The sequence below is a fragment of the Cannabis sativa genome, chromosome 7 (assembly GCF_029168945.1).
Source record: "Cannabis sativa cultivar Pink pepper isolate KNU-18-1 chromosome 7, ASM2916894v1, whole genome shotgun sequence".
Taxonomy (NCBI): Eukaryota; Viridiplantae; Streptophyta; class Magnoliopsida; order Rosales; family Cannabaceae; genus Cannabis; species Cannabis sativa.
In genome coordinates, this window is record NC_083607.1 from 17,563,743 (window position 1) to 17,575,091 (window position 11,349).

An 11,349-nucleotide genomic window follows, 5' to 3' on the forward strand; every position below is an offset into this window, starting at 1 on the left:
AGTAGTGGCTCAGCACCGTGTTGGACACGGCAGTAGCGGGACTCAGTATCGTGTTGGACACGGCAATTAGGGTTATGATCAGGGGTATGGGCGTCTGATCATAACCGGGATTATGTATGAGTATTATTATGCTTTTCTTACTGAGTCTGTCGACTCACAGTTCTACGTTTACGTGTAGGTAAAGGCAAGGCTAAAGCTGATGGACCGTGAGCGAGCTTGTGAAGATTGTACATGTCGGGGCGGTTAGGCCTGGAGCGTACGATCATCGGGACAGCGAGGCTGATTTTGTAACTAGTCGCTAGGCGACATTATTTTGTATAAATAGTTAAAACTTTTTGTAAATGATTTTGTAATCGGGATCCCGAGTCTTTTGTAATATTATTTTATAAGTTTAATTAAAAAGCAAAAATTTTAATTAATCGCATTTTCCATAAACCTCGTTGATTAGCAACGAGCTGCACAGCATGTTTAAAAATCACGTAATACGCCTATGTTAGTTAGGGTGTTACACATAAATTCTAACTTGAGTCAGTCAAAGGACCAATATCCAAGGCCCCTTGAATCATAATTGGCACTTGGGCATGACTTGTACATTTTTCTTCTTTAACATCAATCTTTCTTAATTGTGGGCAGATTCTTTTCAGATGACCCACTACCCCACAATAAAACAAAATCTGGCTCTACATTGGCTCAATTGGCGCCTTTTTGCATCTTGAACACTCAGGATAAGGTCACCATCTCTTATACTCATTTTGACCGCTATTATGGTCACCCTAGAACCTTTCGTTCTATCCCATAATTTGTGGTTCATTTAGTTTCCACCTATTGATCTACTCGTAAGTTGGGTTCATATATTTCACCACATCCAGTGGTACAACAGGAATTGTCGATAGTATAAGAACAGACACAAGATGAGCCTGTTATCTTTTCAAATCTCAGATTTATTTTTTTTCTCCTTGTCGTCTAATCATATTCTGTATAACAGAATTTACATGTTTCCAGTATTACAGCAATAAAGGATTCTCTTCCTTACCGTTTGCGCCGAGCCCAAATAGCTCGCTAACCAGACTATTCCATTGCCCTTATTGCATAATTTATCACACATTTCGTCCACATCTTCTAACCATTTAAAACTCAGAAGGATATCAATATCAATATGTATATACCATACACATATTCTTATCAAAATTTTCACTATGCTACTTTTCCAACATACTTTATAATAGCCTAGGCAGGTAATCCAATAGCAAATAATATAAATACATACTATATACCATGAGTCGACCTGTCCTCGCAGCAAATGTACATATTCGACCAGTCTTCAGGACCTTTAAAACCATGGCTGCTCTGATACCAAGTTGTAACGCCCTAATCTATAGGGACGTCACGTGTGTGATTTTATAAATTATTTTAATACTAATAGATTAATTAATTATTAAAAAAACCGTGATATTATTAAACACTTGACTAAAATAAAGCACTAGAAACGGACATTATAACTACATAAAAAGTGTGTTCCGGGAATCCATGTTATAAAAAGTTTTGCTAAAGAAATATATAAGACAACCATTTTAACATAAAATCAAAATACACAGCAGATACAGTCGGCCCAAAACAACTCCTAGCAACTCGGCACGCAGGCCGGTGAGGTCAATATGTACATTGCTGGAGAAGACTGTCACTTCATGATTGATCAAGCTTTTATTTACCTTTACCTGCATCACATAGCAATCGTGAATCACAAGGACTCAGGAAGATTAAGTAATAATAATAATAATTATATAGTTTATTATTCGAATATTGTCATTTATATACAATAAGAATCGAACCATCACACATTACTCATAAGATGAAATCCAAATTACTACTGGCATCTGTCACGAATAAACATCAGTATACAGATATTTGGTGATACAAAACTTTTACACCAATAATAGAATTCATATTCATTTAATCATATAAATTATATATATGTTACCTCATAAAGTAACCATCTTCATCACATCGCGTTGGCTAATCAAGCAAGTCGATGCTTAAATAGGATAATCCTATATTGCATTACCTAATCAGGCAAGCCCGTGCCATAGCCTTGCACCCATATATCGCATAACTGCAGCACCTAATCAGGTGAGCCTGTGCCAAAAACTTGCACTCATATTTCATATAATTGCATCACTTAATCAGGTGAGCACGTGCCACACCTTGGCACCAATATATCGCATCGCCTAATCAGACGAGCCCGTACCTATGTCTGGTACTTATCATATGTCACTGACGTCCGTATCTACACGTCGCTAGGAGGAAACCCTACAATGATTTCATTTTATGCCATAACCTGGCAATTTTCATATCACTGACGCCGTATCTACACGTCGCAAGGAGTAATCGCCTACTTAGACGAGCTCGTACCTACGCCCGGTACTTATCATATATCACTGACGCCCGTACTTATGCCTAGTACGTCGCCAGGAAACAGGTAGGCCTATATCTACGCTGGTACTCATTATATATCACTGACGCTTGTACTTACATCCAGTATGTAACGTCCCCGCTTCAAGCCTCCATTGGGTCCTTACACCCACGGAATGAATGGCTCTTATACACGAGTACGTCACTCTGGCTGCTTCATGGACTGACGACTGACCCTACAAACCAACACGAGTGTTTCCAGTGTGCTTTGTCCTCACTCGCACGCTTCTTGGGAAAACTTCCCAAGAGGTCACCCATCCTGAAATTACCCCAGGTCAGGCATGCTTAACTGTGGAGTTCTTTCGTGATGGGCTACCGAAAAACAAGATGCACCTTATTGATATAGGTAGTACCAATCAATCCATTTAAGCTCTCTTAAACTGTGTAGTCACATACCTGGCCGACCACCCTCTATTTGAAACTACTACAGCCGGACAGCCCCTCACAGATTCATCCATGGCTGGCCAGACCCATGCAACAAATCCCTTGACCGGTACACCGTGCCAGAATGATGAATAAAGCTAAAAATACAACTTACCAAAGAATAATCCCGAAGGCTGGTGGAGTAGAGCCTGTCTGGCTCGCCATCACCAATCTCCTTGAGCTCCTCATCCATGAAAGGAAAAGCTCTCTCTTTGCGTCTATGGGCGACCTCCATAGCTCTCTGCCCTATAGCTGAGCTTGCTCCTCGGTCAGGCCTCCGAGCACCCTGTCCCATAGGCCGTATCACAGGCTACCCAGCTAGTGCAGGCCCTGGTGGAAGAGGAGGCAGAGAAGACCCAACATCATCTTCGCCACAAGAAGTTTGGGCCACCTTGGCCCTCACTCGACCTGCGGGCTCATCTGAAGGTCCCCCAGTGAGACCGAAGACATATCTGCAAAAGAAAATAGCAAAGTTAGAAAACAATCGTAAACATGTTAGGTTTTATGCCCTAAATAAAACTCTTTACAATCTGATTAGTTATCAATATAAGAAATTTGAAGTGATTGATGTTTGCATGAATTTTACATGCTAATGGTTTAATATGTTTAATATGTTTATTACATTCATACACACAAAATCAGTTAAATCCAGATCATATGTTTATTCACAATTACAGTATCGTCAACACAGTGGAATGTGATTGTGATCATATGAATCAAAAGTTTTGGTCCCTGTTTCATCAGTGTTATTGGATTTACACTAATGTGATAATCAGCGATGATGTGTACTTACACTTGGAGTAAGTGTTATGTTCTTTCCAGGACATTAGCAAAGTATACTAGTTTCGAATGTATGGAGTATACATTGGACTGGACCGATATTGCAACTAAGTTAAGATATTACAAACTTACCGTTATACATATCTTTCCAAGTCAATATCAGTAGTTGATCTTAAGATTGAAAAGAATCTAAATCCTGATATGCTTGGGCTCAACTCAGGAGTGCTATTCATGTTCTTTGATTTATTAGTTAAGCCTACTTTTGGGTCAGGGTGATACGTATATTTTGGGAACATGATAGTATGATTGAGTGGGAGTGCTGAACATAAATATGGAATCTATAGCTTCTACTGGTGTATAGAAGTTAAGTGATGATTCCCTTCGAGCTTAGCAAATAGAAGTAAATGGATGAGCTCTTGTTTAACTGACTAATTATTAGATCATTAAACACCATTTACAGGTAGCTAAGTGTTTTAAGGGGCAAAATACATTGAGGGGTGAGAACGGTAAAGAAATCCCATCTCGATGTAAATCATCTATATAGAGGATCTTTAAATCACAATAAGATTATAACAATGGTTAAATGAGATAGTATATTGGTATCGTGAAACATACAATATGCTCTATATAAGTCTGAGAGTGCAATTCTAAGTTCTAAGAGTGGATTCAACGAAGAATTAATAAGTAGGAATTTACTTGGTAAATTTGGTTCACTTATTGGAAGCTCAGCATATAGATCCATGGTCCCCATTCTAGTTGAGAACATTCTGCTTATAAGACTCATTAATTGATTCGTGATTGATCAATTATAATTCTAAAGTTAGACTATGTCTGATTTTATGAATTTTCACTATTCAGGGGTGAAATTGTAAGGAAAAGAGTTTTCTGGGTTTATTTATTTATTAATGGACTTTATATGTCTAATTAATAATTAAATTAAATGACAATATTATTTAATAATGTATTTTAATTATTAAATAATTAGTTTTGGCATTTAAAAGGTTAGAATTGGAAAATTGGCATTTTTGAGAAAATAGAGATAAAATTTGATAAAATTGCAAAATTAAGTGGGGCCCATTACAACACCTATGGCCGGCCATTTAAAAGGATTTTTCAAATTATTATTTTATTATTTTAATGCCAAATAATTCTAAACTTAAACCTAGTAAGTTGCCTATAAATAGAAAGTGATGGCTCAGTCAAATCATAAGTTTTCAATAAGCTTTTCTGACAGAAATTTCCCTCTTCAGAAAATTGAGCCTTCCTCACTCTCTACCTTGGCCGAAACCTCTCTCCCTCTTTTCCTTCATCTTTTTCGTGACCCTAGTGAAAGAATAAGTGCCCACACACAGCAAGCAGTAACTCAATCATAGATTGGAAGACTGTGAAGGATCAAAGCTTGAAGAAGAAGGAGATTCGGGCTCAGATCTTGATTATACTCTGCTACAGAAAGGAATCAAGGGTTAGAGATCTGAGTGGAAGGAGACATTAATTTTGCTGCATCAATGTAAGGTTTTCTTAACTTTATATGTGTTTATTTTATCGTTTTAGAAAGTTCATATTTAGGATGTTAATAAACATACTTGTGAGTAGATCTAAGATCCTGGTAAAATAATTCCCAACAACTGGCCTCAGATCCATGGTAATTGATTTACTTGCATGTAATTTGGACTTTAAAACGATTGTTTGTATGTTCTTTGGATGGTATTATGTTGTATTGAGTGTTATTTGATGATTGATTGATGATTATGAAATTTTCGTGAAAAATAATTGTTATTTCGGTTCTGGAATTATTTTTATTGGATAGTATGGAAAAAATTAAGCAAGTTAGCCTTTTACAGAACTCAATTTGGATTTTATTTGAATTAGTTATGATTTTTGGAAGATTTGACAAAATCGGAAATTTGTCTTGATAGTTTCACATGATCGCAGCTGTCCGTACAGTTTCGAATTTTTTCAATTTTCTTCAATTTTTCATACCTTTTCATGGAATTAACTTCCAATTTTTTGTATGGTTTTATATATATACTATTACTATTCCTAATTCAATTCTAATTATCATTTTGAATTAATTTAATTTTTTTTAATTTAATTCAAGATATTAGTGTAATTTGAATTTGAATAGAACTAGTATTTATCTTTTTGCTTAAAAATCTATCTTATTTTTAAATTTGATTATATTTTTTTTTTAAATTTAAGGTCAGATATTTTTTGATATTTAAAATATTTTTTAAGATATTTATAATATCTTTTAAGATATTTAAAAATATCTTATCTTTTAAGATATTTATAATATCTTTTTAAGATATTTATAATATCTTTTAAGATATTTAAAAATATCTTATCTTTTAAGATATTTTAAAAATATCTTATCTATTAAGATTTTTTAAATCTTTTTAAATATTTTGACCTTATTTAAATTTAAAATAAGATATTTATAATCATGTAATTTTAAATAGATATAAGATATTTTGCTAACTTTTAAATTTTGTTATTTTATTTATTTAAATTAAATTTAAAAATCTGAAAAGATATTTTATTTATCTTTTCTAATTTTTATTTAATTTTTATTTTTAAAATAACATTTAATTTTTAAAAAAAATAGTTAGCAAATTTTGAAATGATATTTAGGTTGGTTGAAACCTAATTTTTCAAATAGTAGGTTTAATTTTAAATTTTTTTTAAAATAATTTCGAAATTTTAAATATTTTTTTTATTATTTTATTTTATTTTTTCGAAATTAAATAATTTTTTTTATTTTTTCGAAATTAATTATATTTTATTTAATTATTTATTTTTCGAAATTATTTATTTAAAATTAAATAAATCCTACTTCCAACTATCCAGCTAACCTTGTTGCAGGAGTATGTGTTTTTAGCTTGTATGTAAGTTTTAAAAACCTATTATTACTTGATTGCAAATAGCCATGGTTACTTTTTGCCAGATCTAATGATCTGATGGCTCCCTTGGTCAAGTAAATAATTTGTAACAGGTAAATTTTACAATCTTCTTTCATCTGTGTATGACCTAGCAACATGATAGGATCCATCCAAAGTGTGCCTGTGTGAGCCTATATGTTTATTTTATTATATAGATGCATATAGGTTGTTGCTAAATAAAATGTCACACCATGATAGATTTTATTTAGGTCCATTTAGTTATTGGACCTATTCAATTAATAACAGTTATTCATTTTAAGGTTAAATTCCTCTCTTTTGGGCCTTGTGTGAGAGTTGGGTGCCATAGAAGTGGGTACGACATGCGAACCCGGCACTCCCTCACATGAACTACCCCAATTGTGAAGGCCCATTTGCTCGATTTGAATAAGCGTACTAGGTTAATTATAATAGTTTGACCTAATAAAATTGAATTAGCAACATAATTAACTTTTAAAATATATGAAAATTTATTTTCATTTTAATATTTTAAAGTTAATTTTAAGAAAAACACTTTTAGTTTAGATATTATTTCTAGATAAACTATTTGTATTTTTCTTGTATTTAATTAAATATAGAATTTTAACTAACTAAGATTCTTTCTGGAGCTCATTTAATTAAATATTCCTATTTAAGTTATAAATTAGTTGTATCAACTGATTTTTCTTAACTAACTTAAATTTGAATATTTGATTTAAATTTTAAATCAAGTTGAGGAATCTTAGGCATTAGTTATTAAAGATTCTTAAGATATTTTTTTTAAGTTAATATCTTTTCAAATATTAACTTAAAATGGAATATTTTAGATATTTTTTGGTTGATATTTTTTTAAATATTAACTTCAAAAGATATCTTCAAATTAAGTGGTTACAACTTAATTTGTGATATTTAATTAAATCTAGATTTGAAATTATTTAAGTTTTAGATTTTTTTCTATATAACTTAAATTAGATATTTTTTCAAATTTTTGAAAAGATACTTAGTCAAATAAGATATTTTCTAGATAGTAATTTCTAGACTACTTATTATTTCTAATACTTATAAAGGAAAATATTATACTTTTGTGAAATTAATTATTTAAATAATTAATTTTGGTACAATTTTATTAAGTATATTTTTCCTAGTATTAAATAGAAATTAATAATTAAGGCTTCTCTACACTTAATTATTATTTCTTGAATTTAATATATTTAATTAACTTGAAAAATCTAAATATCTAAGTTGATTTTCATCATGATACTTAAATATTTATTGATTTTTCATGACACTTAATTAAATCGAAAATTATTTTTAGGTTGAAATTTAATTTTTCAACTTAAATTTAAATAATTTTCAAAATATATATTTTTCTTTATTTTATTAATCAATTTCGAAATTGCATTTTAATTATGCAATATTTTCGAATTTTTTTTTGAAAAATAGATTGAGTTGTAAATTAATTATTTATTTTAATTAATTCTTGGACCAACTCAAGTCAATGATTTTTTCATTTAATAGATTAATTTAAAATAAGTGAATTTAAAATATATATATTAGAAATTGAATTAACTAGTCAAAAGAATATCTAGATAGGTGATATTTTTGCTTGAAGTATTGCTTTTCTATTTTTATTATTTTCGAAAATTGTATAATTTTTTTTATACTTAATTTTCGAACCCAATAAATATATTCTCAAAGGAAATTTTTAAGTTGTTAATTATTTATTTAATTCATCTTAAATTAATTTCCTTAATATTTATATTTAAGATTATTACTAAGATGGAAATAATTAATTTTATTTCAATCACCATCTAGTATAATTTTATAAATATTATATTAAATTCTTATTTTTGAATTTTAATTCTTAAATAGAATTTAATGAGATTTATTTATTAGAATAATAAGAAAATACATTTTAAACAATGAGCTTTATTATTATTAAGATATTCGATCTCCATTGTGGGTTTTACACCGCGTTTGTTTTAGTGAGTAATCCTCCCTAATGGAGGAACGTTCATTAGCAATTTCGCACCGTTTAATCTCGCATGATAAGTGGTTTGCAAGTGTTTTATATGGTATAGATCACCCTAATGGTGGCGACCATATTTGACTTGCAAATTGCGAAACAATGGTAGAAGCTCATGAGATAGAATAGCCTTGACTCTCGCCTAAACGGGACAACGCTGGATTCTGATCTTGATCGAATAAAAGGTTGCTAGAATGTTTAACATTTTAGATGAGCTGACAACTCTATTCAATGGATGGTAGCTTTGACTCTCGCCTAAACGGGACACTGATATCAGTTTGTTGAAAACCTTGGAAATTATTTAGGATTGAATTTTTAAGTATTTTCTCATATCATTCCTAATTGCTATATGCTTATAATTTCTGAATTGATTTTGTGTGTTAAACCATTATTAATTTCTATTTGTTGATTTCTATTATTTTGTAGTATCCTGTTTGTCAAAATGAATCCCATGTTATCACTGTTGACTGAAAATAAGCTGAATGGATCTAACTTTAATAAATGGAATGAGAACATTAATATTGCTCTCATAGGAGAAAGTGCCTTGTTTGTTTTAACTGAGCCGTCACACGAAGTGCACAGGGATAATGCATCCAAAGCTGTGAAAGAAAAGTATGAGCGTTGGCAGAAGGCAAATGACAAAGCTCTATACTTTATGCTTTCTAGCATGGTTGACACCCTCAAAACTCGGTTTTCTAAAACTGAGAAGGCTGCTGAAGTTATGACGAAGTTAAATGAGCTATTCGGTAAGGCATCACCTCAGTCACGCTTTGACGCGACTAAGAAGTACATTAACGCACGGATGGAACCTCATCAAAACGTGCGTGATCATGTTCTCCTCATGTCCAGTTATTTCCAAGAAGCCTAGGATCATGGTGCTGAAATGGACAGTGCTACTCAAGTTAGTCTTATCTTGAATAGCCTGACTCCAGCATTTCTACAATATACATCAAATTATGTCATGAATAAGAAGGAAATTGACTTTCATGAATTAGTCAATGACCTTCAAACTTATGAAAATTTGATTGGAGGACCCCAAGAAGAAAGGGAGTAAACCTCACAATCCTGGTAATGGTAATGGGACGATGAAACCTGAAGCAAATGTCGCCTCTGCTTCAAAGCCCAAATCGAAGAAGAAGTGGAAGAACACCAAGAAGCGAGCCAAAGCCATGAAAAAGGCTGCTCCTTCTGGTGATGCTACACTTAAAGGAAAGTGTTTCTACTGCAATGAGAAAGGTCATTGGAAACCCCAATGTCCTAAACTTCTTGCAAAGAAACAAGGTATTTCCATTTATAAACTTTAAGAGTTTAGTGAATTATTATCCAATTGGATTTATGATTCTAGACTAAACTTTGTTTATTTGTTTTCTTCTTCTTATAGGCCAAGCTACTTGAACTCAATTGAGTTGGATCAGAAAGCTGGACCAAGGGTGAAATCGTCCAGATGAAGATGAAGCTCTTCAATTTGAATTAATTGTTTTAGTTTAAAAAACAATTTGGATTTCAAATTTTAGTTAGGGATATTTATCCCTGTTTCTCTCATATTGTTGCAATACTTTTTTATTATTAATAAAGTTTTATTTTTTTTTTTTCGAAATTCACTATTGCAATTTATGAGATTGAGCTTCATTTAATTTTATCTTCATCAATTATTACCACATTATATTTATATGTTTGTATGTGTAAGTGTTTTTATTATTGATGCAAATTCTATAATATTTACAACTCTTCATAGAGTTATATTATATAAACACTAGAAATTATTTCTATGTTTATCAATAATTGTTAATTCTCATACAATTATTAAGAATTTGTTTAATAAAAGGATCTTATGATCTGATAGGGGTGGAGAAAAGTTAAGAAAACTATGCAGTTCAACGATCTTTTATATCTAATGAACTCTGGATAGTATTCAACTCCACATAAACTCTATCACACAGAGAATCATGATCTTTACAACCTTTAGGGGTGGATCATAATCTCTATATACTTAGGGGTGGAGATTTTCCATAGTACCCTATATGTATATTCTTAGGGGTGGAGTCTATTCCACAATTCCCTATGAAACACATATCTTGTTTAAACATAGAAGTAATATAATGAGTCAGCTATTGTCAATATAAATTCTTGATCTTGATTGTATGTTCCATTTCGTTTTTACTGTTGTAAGTAAAAGTATGATACCTTTGAAAGTTCTTTGTTAAAGTTTCACACTACCTTAATTGAGTGGGAGAATTTTAAAGTTCTATACCCATCTTCATTAGGTTGATAATTGTGATAGGTACTTAAGAACACTACAGAAAAGCAAATCTAACCATTCACATGGATAGGTATAGCTTATCAGAATTATGAGAATAAGATAAAGAACTCTAGTTCAGTCCATTCAAATGACTTGAACATAGAATTCTTAATCCTCATAAAATTTGATGGTATCTTAATTTTGATTACTTAATCTCTGGCATGTATTTTTCACTTCAAATACTAGTTTGCTATGTTGATGACTTAGTCTTGACTTAAAGTTTCAGACTAATACAAAAGTCACAACTAGGTAACTCTCTAAACAATCAGAGGTTAAAAGTATTATTTAACCAGACATCTGTTATTGAGTGGGAGCTATCTGAGATGTAATCAAATAGGGAACATTAGAAGATATTCAAGAAGGATTTATGAAAGTGATCTATATGTCAGATATTAAGGAACTGTGTATCAGTTGTCCTTGTATCTCACCATCTAATT

The 11,349-nt window shown here is 31.4% G+C and overlaps 1 long non-coding RNA gene across 1 annotated transcript; it reads right to left on the bottom strand.

Annotated features, from left to right (window-relative positions):
• Window positions 1-1,432: 1,432 nt before the first annotated feature.
• Window positions 1,433-3,380, bottom strand: LOC133029347 (uncharacterized). Its single transcript, XR_009683503.1, has 2 exons — window positions 1,979-3,380; window positions 1,433-1,715 (listed from the first exon to the last, which is right to left on the bottom strand). It is a non-coding gene; the product is annotated as an uncharacterized LOC133029347 (long non-coding RNA).
• Between the last annotated feature and the right edge of the window lie 7,969 nt (window positions 3,381-11,349).